This window comes from Mesoplodon densirostris, chromosome 13, assembly GCF_025265405.1.
Source record: "Mesoplodon densirostris isolate mMesDen1 chromosome 13, mMesDen1 primary haplotype, whole genome shotgun sequence".
NCBI classification, from domain to species: Eukaryota; Metazoa; Chordata; class Mammalia; order Artiodactyla; family Ziphiidae; genus Mesoplodon; species Mesoplodon densirostris.
In genome coordinates, this window is record NC_082673.1 from 66,895,631 (window position 1) to 66,907,045 (window position 11,415).

The following is an 11,415-nucleotide window of genomic DNA, read 5'->3' on the forward strand; positions in this document are numbered from 1 at the left end:
CTATGATATGCTAAGATTTACTGATTCTAGTACACAGCACCTTGCTGTTATGATCAAGACCATAACAATTTTCTGAGTAACAAAAAGACCATGAACTATTAAGAATGAATTTCAAAGTGTAATCCATTCACTAAAGCGACAATGTCTGTGCATCACATGAGGTATTATTTCTACACTTTGAAATATATAAATCCATGATTTAATACATATAATAAAAGTCAGTGATTATTTGAATGCACATCATGCTTTAGGCACCCTGATCAATCCTGGAGTTATGGAAAAAAACAGGATGCATCCTAAAGGATGCATCAGAAAGCTTTCTCTTAACAAACAATTATTGCCGTAAATGTATGTTTGTATGAAGCTTCATACAATAAAACAATTCTCGCACACTTAACCCTATTTAATGCTAAAAACCAAATATCTCTCTATGGTTCATGATAATCATCCTCATTTACAAGAGAAGTCACAAAGACTCAGAGGAAAAAAAAGTCTGTTTACAACAACTTGTAAGAAACATCCGAAAATGAAAAATAAGTTGGTTATATTTCCACATCCAATGTCATTATTATTTCATCACACTGCTCTCATTTTAGAAAAGAGAAAACTGGGACTCAGATCATCAAATAACAATGTCAAATACTATACGGCAAATAAGGAACATAGATTCTGGTCTTCAAACCACAAATTCAGGATTATGTTCATCTTTATTACGTACACTTCTGATATGATTGCTATACCAGATATTATATCTCTCACTAGGTCTGCCATAGAAATTAGTAGTAATTTTATTTGTTTTTCATAACATAGCTCAAATTTAAAATGACATCAAAAGTTACCTAGATCATTACTTTTCTCTGCCCCTTCCCTTCAGTGCCGTTATATTATTCATTTGCAATATGTTAATTTTTCCTATTCATTTTCCATGTGGGGTTACCATCTCTTTCTTGTGGATTTTAGTTATTAAAGTATGAGAAATATTAATCATTTATGAAAGCATGTTTATAACAAAGAATATATATTTACTTTTGACTATAGAAAGTATATAAGGAGTTTACCAATTTAAGTTTAAAAATTTTTAAGATGGTCAGTTGGTTACTGCGATCTTTACCTATTCTCATAAATTAATTTACTCTGGATGACACTTGTATCCTTACCAAGTTCTCACCAAAACAAATATTCTGTTCTTCCACTTAGATAATCCCTTATATTTTTTAAAAACAGAACTTTCCTTTTTCTCCATTCAAGGTCTGCCATAAATCCCCTTTCCTTTTTGGAAGCTTTCATAACAGATCCCACATATTATTTCTCTCTTCTGAACAGAAAGCATATACACTGTGACTCAGCATGTATGGAGTATTATTTTATGTTTAATTTTTCTCTTAACTTTTATATTGAAAGAATTTTCAGGTGAAAAAAAGTTGCAAAATCAGTTAAAAAATTCTACTATATTCCTCAAAATTGAATTACAAAACCACAGTACAAATAGGAAAACCAGAAAATTAATGCACATAATAATCAAATCTACAGAACAATTTGAAATTTTAACAATTGTCCTACTAATGTAATTTTCTGGTCAAGCATCAGATATAGTTGTCATATTGTTGTAGTCTCCTTTATTCTGAAACAGCTTTTCAGTCTGTCTTTTAAGGCTTTGAGATTTTTTTTGAAAAGTATTGGCCAGTTATTATGTTGAATTTGGATTTGTCTGATATTTCCTCATGATTAAATATAGTTATGCAAACCTGGCCAGAATGACACAGAAGTGACTCTGTATTCTCAATGCAGCATATCAGGAGGTACATGGTGTCAATGTATATCACTGTTAGTTATATTAACTTTGTCACTTGGTATTATCTGCTCAGTTTCTCCACTGTAAACTTAATATTTTTACTTATTTTAATTAAAAATATCTTTTGCAGGGATTCTTTGAGATTGTTTCTAATTATACTTTTCCACCATTTTTATCACCCTTTGATGAGTTTTGCCTGTAACACTTATCACTGTGATAATTGCCATGCTGGTATTTTATTCTCAACATGTATCTTATAAGTTGTAACTTTGCTGTAATGATTAATTTTACTTTCTTACCTTTTTTATTAATTTATCTATTGAATTGCCTATGTACATCAGTACAGATTCATGTATTTTGACATTATTCTTTGTGTAACAATCCATTATAGAATGGATCATTATAATTTGTTGCTCAGATTGTCTCATATTTTCCCATTGGAAGCTTCTTTAAATGGGTTTTTAAAATCTATTACATGTAAATGGATTAAATGCCCCAACTAAAAACATACAGACTGGCTGAATGGATACAAAAACAAGACCCATGTATATGCTGCCTATACGAGATACACGTCATACCTAGGGACACATACATACTGAATGTGAAGGGATGGAAAAAATATTCCATGCAATGGAAATAAAAAGAAAGCTGGAGTAGCAATACTTGTATCAGATAAATAGGCTTTAAAATAAAGACTGTTCCAAGAGATAAGGAAGGACACTACATAGTGATCAAGGGATCAATACAAAAAGAAGATGTAACAATTATAAATGTTTATGCACCCAACACAGGAGCACATCAATACATAAAGCAAATGCTAACAACCATGAAAGGGTGCATCGACAATAACACAATAATAGTAGGGTACATTAACACCCCACTTACAACAATGAACAAATCATCCAAACAGAAAATAAATAAGGAAACACAATCTTTAAAAGACAAAGTAGGCCAGATAGATATAATTGATATTTATACAATATTCCACCCATAAGTGGCAGAATACACTTTCTTCTCAAGTGCACATGGAATATTCTCCAGGATAGATCACATCCTGGGTCACAAATCAAGCCTTGGAATTTTTTTTTTTTTTTTTTTTGTGGTACACGGGCTTCTCACTGTTGTGGTCTCTCCTATTGTGGAGCACAGGCTCTGGACGTGCAGGCTCAGCGGCCATGGCTCACGGGCCTAGCCGCTCCATGGCATGTGGGATCTTCCGAGACCGTGGCACAAACCAGTGTCCCCTGCATCGGCAGGTGGACTCTCAACGACTGCACCCCCAGGGAAGCCCCAAGCCTTGGGAAAGTTAAGAAAATTTAAATCACATCAAGCATCTTTTCTGACCACAATGCTATGAGATTGGAAAACAATTACAGGAAAAAACTGAAAAAACCCACAAATACATGGAGGCTAAGCACTGTGCTACTAAATAACCAAGAGATCACTGAAGAAATCAAACAAAAAATTTTAAAAAGGCATAGAAACATATGACAATGAAAACACAACGACCCAATACCTATGGGATGCAGCGAAAGCAGTTCTAAGAGGGAAGATTATAGCAATTCAATCTCACCTCAAGAAACAAGAAAAATCTTAAATAAACAATCTAACCCTACACCTAAAGCAACTAGAGAAAGAAGAACAAAGAAAACCCAGTGTTACTAGAAGGAAAGAAGTCATAAAGATCAGAGCAGAAATAAATGAAATAGAAATGAAGAAAACAGTAACAAAGATCAATAAAAGTAAAAGCTGCTTCTTTGAGAAGATAAACAAAATTGATAAACCCTTAGCCAGATTCATCAAGAAAAAAGGGAGAGGATGCAAATCAATAAAATTACAGATGAAAAAGGAGAAATCACAACTGACACTGCAGAAATACAAAGGATTATAAGAGACTACTACAAACAACTATATGACAATAAAATGGACAACCACAAAGAAGTGGACAAATTCTTGGAAAGGTACAATTTTCCAAGACAACCAGGAAGAACTAGAAAATATAAACAGAGCTATCAAGGTAATGAAATTGAAACTGTAATTAAAGATCTTCCAACTGACAAAAGTCCAGGACCAGATGGCTTCACAGGTGAATTCTATCAAACATTCAGAGAAGGGCTAACACCAATCCTTCTCAAACTCTTCCAAAAAATAGCAGAAGGAGGTACACTCCCAAATTCATTCTATGAAGCCATCATCACCCTAATACCAAAACCAGAAAAAGATATCACAAAAAAGAAAATTATACACCAATATCACTGATGAACATAGATGCAAAAATCCTGAACAAAATACTAGTAAACAGAATCCAACAACATATTAAACAGATCATACACCATGATCAACTGGGATTTATCCCAGGGATGCAAGGATTCTTCAATATACACAAATCAATCAATGTGATACACCACATTAACAAATTAAGGAATAAAAACTATATGATCATCTCAATAGATGCAGAAAAAGCTTTCAACAAAACTCAACCTCGTTTATGATAAAAACTCTCCAGAAAATGGGCATAGAGGGAACCCACCTCAACATAATAAAAGCCATATATGACAAACCCACAGCAAATCTCATACTCCATGGTGAAAAACTGAAAGCATTTCCACTAAGATCAGGAACAAGACAAGGATGTCCACTCTCGCCACTTATTCAACATAGTTTTGGATTCCTAGCCACAGCAATCAGAGAAGAAAAAGAAATAAAAGGAATACAAATTGGAAAAGAAGTAAAACTATCACTGTTTGCAGATGACATGATACTTTACATAGAAAAGCCTAAAGATGCCACCAGAAAACCACTAGAACTAATCAATGAATTTGGTAAGGTTGCAGGATACAAAATTAATGCACAGAAATCTCTGGCATCCCTATACACTAAAAACGAAAAATCAGAAAGAGAAATTAAGGACACAATCCCATTTACCATCACAACAAAAAGAATAAAATACCTAGGAATAAACCTACCTAAGGAAGTGAAAGACTTGTACTCAGAAAACTATAAAACACTGATGAAAGAAATCAAAGATGACATAAACAGATGGAGAAATATACCATGTTCTTGGACTGGAAGAATCAATATTATGAAAATGACTATACCACCCAAAGCAATCTACAGATTCAATGCAATCACTATCAAACAACCAATAGCATTCTTCACAGAATTAGAACAAAAAATTTCACAATTTGTAAAGAAACACAAAAGATCCCGAATAGCCAAAGCAATCTTGAGAAAGAAAAACCGAGCTGGAGGAAGCAGGCTCCCTGACTTCAAACTATACTACAAAGCTACAGTAATCAAGACAGTATGGTACTGGCACAAAGACAGAAATATAGATCAATTGTACAGGATAGAAAGCCCAGAGATAGACCCACACACATATGGTCACCTAATTTACAACAAAAGGGGCAAGAATATATGATGGAGAAAAGACATCCTCTTCAATAAGTGGTGCTGGGAAAATGGGACAGCTACATGTAAAAGAATGATATTAGAACACTCCTTAACACCATACACAAAAATAAACTCCAAATGGATTAAAGAGCTAAATGTAAACCAAACACTTTAAAACTCTTAGAGGAAAACATAGGAAAAACACACTTTGATATAAACCACAGCAAGATCTTTTTTGACCCACCTGCTAGAGTAATGAAAATAAAAACAAAAATAAACAAATGAGACCTAATTAAACTTAAAATCTTTTGCACAGCAAAGGAAACCATAAACAAGACAAAAAGACAACCCTCAGAATGGGAGAAAATATTTGCAAATGAAACAATGAACAAAGGATTAATTCTCCATAATATACAAACAGCTCATGCAGCTTAATATCAAAAAAACAAAACAACGCAATCCAAAAATAGGCAGAAGACCTAAATAGACATTTCTCCAAAGAAGATATACACATCGCCAACAAACACATGAAAGGATGCTCAACATTACTATTCACTAGAGAAATGCAAATCAAAACTACAATGAGGTATCACCTCACACTGGTCAGAATGGCCTTCATCAAAAAATCTACAAACAGTAGATTCTGGAGAGGGTGTGGAGAAAAGGAAACCCTGTTGCACTGTTGGTGGGACTGTAAATTGACACAGCCACTATGGAGAACAATATGGAGGTTCCTTAAAAAACTAAAAATAGGACTACCATATGACCCAGCAATCCCACTACTGGGCATATACCCTGAGAAACCCACAATTCAAAAAGAGACATGTACCATGATGTTCACTGCAGCACTATTTACAATAGCTAGGACATGGAAGCAACCTAAATGTCCATTGACAGATGAATGCATAAAGAAGATGTGGTACATATATACAGTGGAATATTACTCAGCCATAAAAAGAAATGAAATTGAGTTATTTGTAGTGAGGTGGATGGACCTAGAGTCTGTCATACAGAGTGAAGTAAGTCAGAAAGAGAAAAAATACTGTATGCTAGCGCATATATATGGAATCTAAAAAAAAAATGGTACTGATGAACCTAGTGGCAGGGCAGGAATAAAGATGTAGACATAGAGAATCAACTTGAGGTTGTGAGGTGGGGGGGGGAAGCTGGGGCAAAGTGAGAGTAGCAGCAACATATATACACTACCAAATGTAAAATAGTTAGCTAGTGGGAAGCAACAGCATAGCACAGGGAGATCAGCTCGATGCTTTGTGACAACCTAGAGTGGTGGGATAGGGAGGGTGGGAGGGAGGCTCAAGAGGGAGTGGACATGGGGTATATGTATGCATATGGCTGATTCACTTTGTTGTACAACAGAAACTAACAGTATTGTGAAGCAATTATACTCCAATAAAGATCTATTAAAAATAAAGCATAAAAGATATAAAATAAAATTGATTACATGTCTTCATCATGTTTTGAGTAATTCCATATTTTGGCATGTCTCATTTTCATTCCAGTCTCATTTTGAAGATCTGTGCCCTAGCTCTGGGATTATCCATTTCTTCAGGGAGCCTAGGTTTCTTCTAGAGATTGGAATTGATAAATTAAGACCCAAGTGTTAGGCATACTTATTATTATTGGAGTGTCTCTGCTTATAGGTAGTGTCAGAGGACAAAGTTAAATTATTTCTCTATCTGTATCTATATCTATATTTATATCTATATGGATAAATATATATACACATACATCACATTAGCCTTTTTTCTCCCAGTCTTTCTGTCTGTCCATCCATCCATCCATCCATCCATCGATCTGTATGTATCTATTGCCTGATTTCACACTGACACTTCCAATTCCAGTCAAACACCACAGAGTTAATATTATCCTTCTTACCTTTTTATCTCCTTTATCTGACAGTAAGAAACCTGCTTCTCATTATTCATAAAATATGTGTTAGCTCAGTCCTAGAATGTACATGAAATAGAGGTGGAATTGCTATCTCATACCCTTTTGCCAGACAAACTGCTGGCTAGAGCCACACATTTGCTTATGGTTCTTACTTTTATTGTTATAGAATATAGACAAAATACTGTTTCACAAAGCATCTTAGGTTAGTACTTTTCTGTATTCTTTCTTTATAATGCAGTATTCATTTGTAGTACAATTAGGTTCATTTGTTTCTTTTGTTTGGAGCCCCATCCCAATGTTACTGATTTTAAGTATTCAGTCTTTGAGTGAAACATTAACCATTTTATTTTTTAAATTATCTGTGAGTTTTATCATTTTTTCCAGAAATGTAAAAAGTCCAAAAATTCATAAGCAACCACAATAGAGAAATTTATTTTTCATTGTATGGAGCCTGAGTAATCTAAGATTAGGGTGTCAACTGGTCAAAATCTGGTGAGAGTTCTCTTCTGGGTTGCAGACTGCCATCTTCTCATTGTATCCTCACATGGCAGAGAGCAGAGAAGAGGAGCAAGCTCTCTATTGTTTATTATAAGGGAACTAATTTGATTCATGAGGTTTTTACTCTCATTACCTCATCTAATCCTATTTACCTGTTAAAGACTCCACCTCCTCATACCAGGAGGCATGGCTTAACACATAAACCTGGGGGGAACACAATCAGTCCATATTATTCTGCCTCTGGCCAAACAAAGTTCATGTTCTTCTCATAAGCAAAATACATTAATTGCATTTCAAAACCCCCCAAAATTCTTAACTCTTTCCAGCATCCACTCTAAAGTCTTAAAATTCAAAGTGTCATCTAAGTATCACCTAAATGAGACAAGGATGAGACTTAAAGTATGATTCATCCTGAAACAAAATTCCTCTTCAACTGTGACCTGGAAAACCAAACAGGTTAAGTGCATGCAAAATAAAATAGTGGGACAGGCATAGAATAGACATCTCAGGAACTGCTACATTTGATAACTTATTGGATGTTATATAAGAAATAAACATGTATGCTATACACTCAGCCTTATTACCACTACCAATGATATGTTTATCAAAGTTTGTTGAGAAAGAGTGGGTGACTGTTTGCATTAAAAATAATAATACTAATGTATCTTTTTGAAATTGATACTGAAAAAAACCCTGAAAGTTCTTTCAAAAGGTTTTTTATTGCAAATGGCCATCTGTTAATTTGAAGAATTTGAATGATATTCCAAAATAATAATAGAGAAAAGAGCAGTAATTTAGAAATAAAAGAATATGCTAACATAATGATCACTTACTTTCCCCCCCAAAATTGACTCCCACACTATTAAAGGCCAAGTCCATGTTAATGTAAATGACCTTTTTAAACGAGCATTGAATAGGATTTTCTAATCCTTTATACATTGTTAAATCAAGGGACTTAATTTTTCATAAAAATAACACAGCTTTTAATTTCTACTATGAGAGTTAATGCTAATCTTCCTACTACTAAACTTAGACCAAACAACCACATTATCATTCATTTATTTGTGAATTCAACCAGTTCTTATGGAATGCCCACTGCATGTGAGGACATTGACTTAATTTATTGAGGTACAGAAATGAAAGACATTGTCCATGACCTGCATACTTCTGAGAAAGGATACATAAGTCAGGGCATTCTTACTTACAAATTATCTGTATAGGGTATCAACTCAAAATTACATAAATATAACAAAATTATATCACTGTTTTCTTTTTATTTTCTTTCTCTAAATGCAAATAGTTGATTCATTAAAATAAGTAATAGGGGAAAAACACTTAGAAAAGCTTGCAGTAATTCACTCTGCAATTCTAGAGTAATTGACTAACGCTTAAAAATTTCTGATCATATAACTTAGGTGAAAAGTTTATTAACCCAGAAAATCTTTATCAGTGTTACATTTTTATTCCTGTTCTAATATATTTTAAATTTAATTTCCTATAAAATGGTAGTATATTATCTTTGTACTCTTTTTCTCAGTTATAGAGAGAGAGGGAAGAGAAAGATTGAGGGAAGGAGAGAAAGAGAGAGAAAAGGACTTGGTTAAAATCTCCATTACAGAGTCTTTTATTTTCAATTCAAAAGCCCTCTTTGGAACGTTACATGTATGGTATTGACCAAGAAGTCCTTAATATTCCCCTCAGCTTGTCTAAATTTTAGACAGGTCTCTTCCTATAAGTGCCTGGATCTCCCTTTCTTTAGAACATTTACTTCAGAAAACTTAAAATTGTAAACTATCTCTGCCCCTTTGAGATTTAAATCTTCTCCCAGTCTTTTGCCAGTTTTACAGCCCAGGAATAAATTTCTCAAAGATCTGGGAGCCATCTCTTTGACAAGTGTCCATCAACAGAAGAACGGATAAAGAAGAGGTGGTATACACACACACACACACACACACACACACACACAATGGAATATTACTCAGCCATAAGAAGAATGAAATTCTACTATTTGCAGAAAAGTGGATGGACCTAGAGAATATTATGCTTAGTGTAATAAATCAGATAAAGACAAATACTGTTATCATTTATATGTGTAATCTAAAAAATAATACAAATGAATGCATATGCAAAACAGAAACAGACTCACAGATACAGAAAGGAAACTAGTGGTACCAAGAGGGAGAGGGAAAGGAGGAGGGGCAGTTAGGGGTATGGGATTAAAAGATACAAACTACTATGTATAAAATAGATAAGTAACAAAAGTTATATTATTTAGCACAGGGAATTATAGCCATTATCTTGTAGTAACTTTTAATGGAGTATAATCTGCAAAAATAACAAATCACTATGCTGTATATCTGAAATAAATATAATATTGTAAATCAACTATACTTCAATTAACAAAAAAAGGAAAAAAGAAATATAGGGACCCTGTCTCCTAGTCTCTATGGGAAGGCAGGGACCTAACTTTGATATGCACCAATTAGGAGACACAGATGGCCTAATCACATTGACCAATCTCTTCCTTAATGTCCTCCAGTGCTTTTCTACTACTCTCCCTAGTGGTTAATTTCTCTTTTATCTCTTATTTCAGTGGAGGTAAGTTTAATCTCCTTCCATATTGCAATAATCTTGAATAAAGTCTTCCTTGCCTGTTTGACTTGTCTGGTGCAAATTTTCTTTGACAATATCAGGAACTGAAACAAATTAAAGATCAGCAAAAATCCCTAGAAATGCCAAAATGTTGGAAATAAAATTATATGCAATACCAGTAATCAGGCTATTTCAGAATTCAAAAAAATTTACTTCAAATTTTTGACCTTTAAATAAAAATGAAGCAACACAGAAGTATACTGCTGTTTGAAAATGCAAACAATTTACAATTCTCTAAAGTGTAAAAGCATCCTTCAACTATTCTTCCTACTCTCACTTTTGAAATTTTGATTATTATACTATAATTGTTCCAATGTTTTTATATGCACATGTACATATAAAAGAAAAGACCTTTGGTTTGTTTATTACTTGTTTAGAATCAAATTATGCTATGTTTTGTCTCTTCTTTTACTCAGTAAATATTATAGCTTGAAGATCTTCTAGGTCAAAATACAATGCTTACATTGTTCGTTTCATCTATAATATCAAATGATTTATCACTGATATTTTACACATTACTCTAGTGTATAATATTGAACATGTTTCGACAGGTATTTGACCATGGGGTGATTGATTATGATTGGATCCATGCTTATGATAGCTTTTATATTGTAAAAGCTGATTAGAAATGTAAGTAATATTATTTTATTGTTATTTTCAAATGTAGTGAAAACTAACAATCCTAGAATATGAGAACTAAAGAAATATAACTAACTAGAATTTTGAGACTTGTATTAGCTGAGCTGCCAAACATCATGGAACAAGTGACAGAAATGAAAGTAAAATGTTGGTGTTATTTCTTCCAGAGAAAATTGTTTCCATACTATCATGCCTCATTAAGAAAAGAAAACCATTTTGCTTTATATGGTTAGGCATAGATATTTAACATCATGACCTAAGTCTGGAAACATCAGAGTAGCTTTTTTAAAAAAGAAGAATGTGATCCCAACCTTGGAGGTAAAGTAGAATTTCTAAATCTGGAGAATACATGTGGTGGGGACATCTAAATAAGCCAAGGATTAAATTTGGGGAAGTTCCTTAGAAACAGACAGAATCATGCCTCAGTTGACATGAGTGCCCACTGGGTAATAGATACTCTGGGTGACCTTTCAGAGAACATATTATCTTAGAAATTAATTCTATGTGACTTATAGACTAAACTCTGGCAT

The 11,415-nt window shown here is 33.5% G+C and overlaps 1 pseudogene; it reads left to right on the forward strand.

The window, feature by feature from the left end:
• The window catches only part of LOC132500628 (nucleophosmin-like), a 33,397-nt pseudogene extending 22,525 nt beyond the window's left edge, over window positions 1-10,872 (forward strand).
• The last annotated feature ends 543 nt before the right edge of the window (window positions 10,873-11,415 follow it).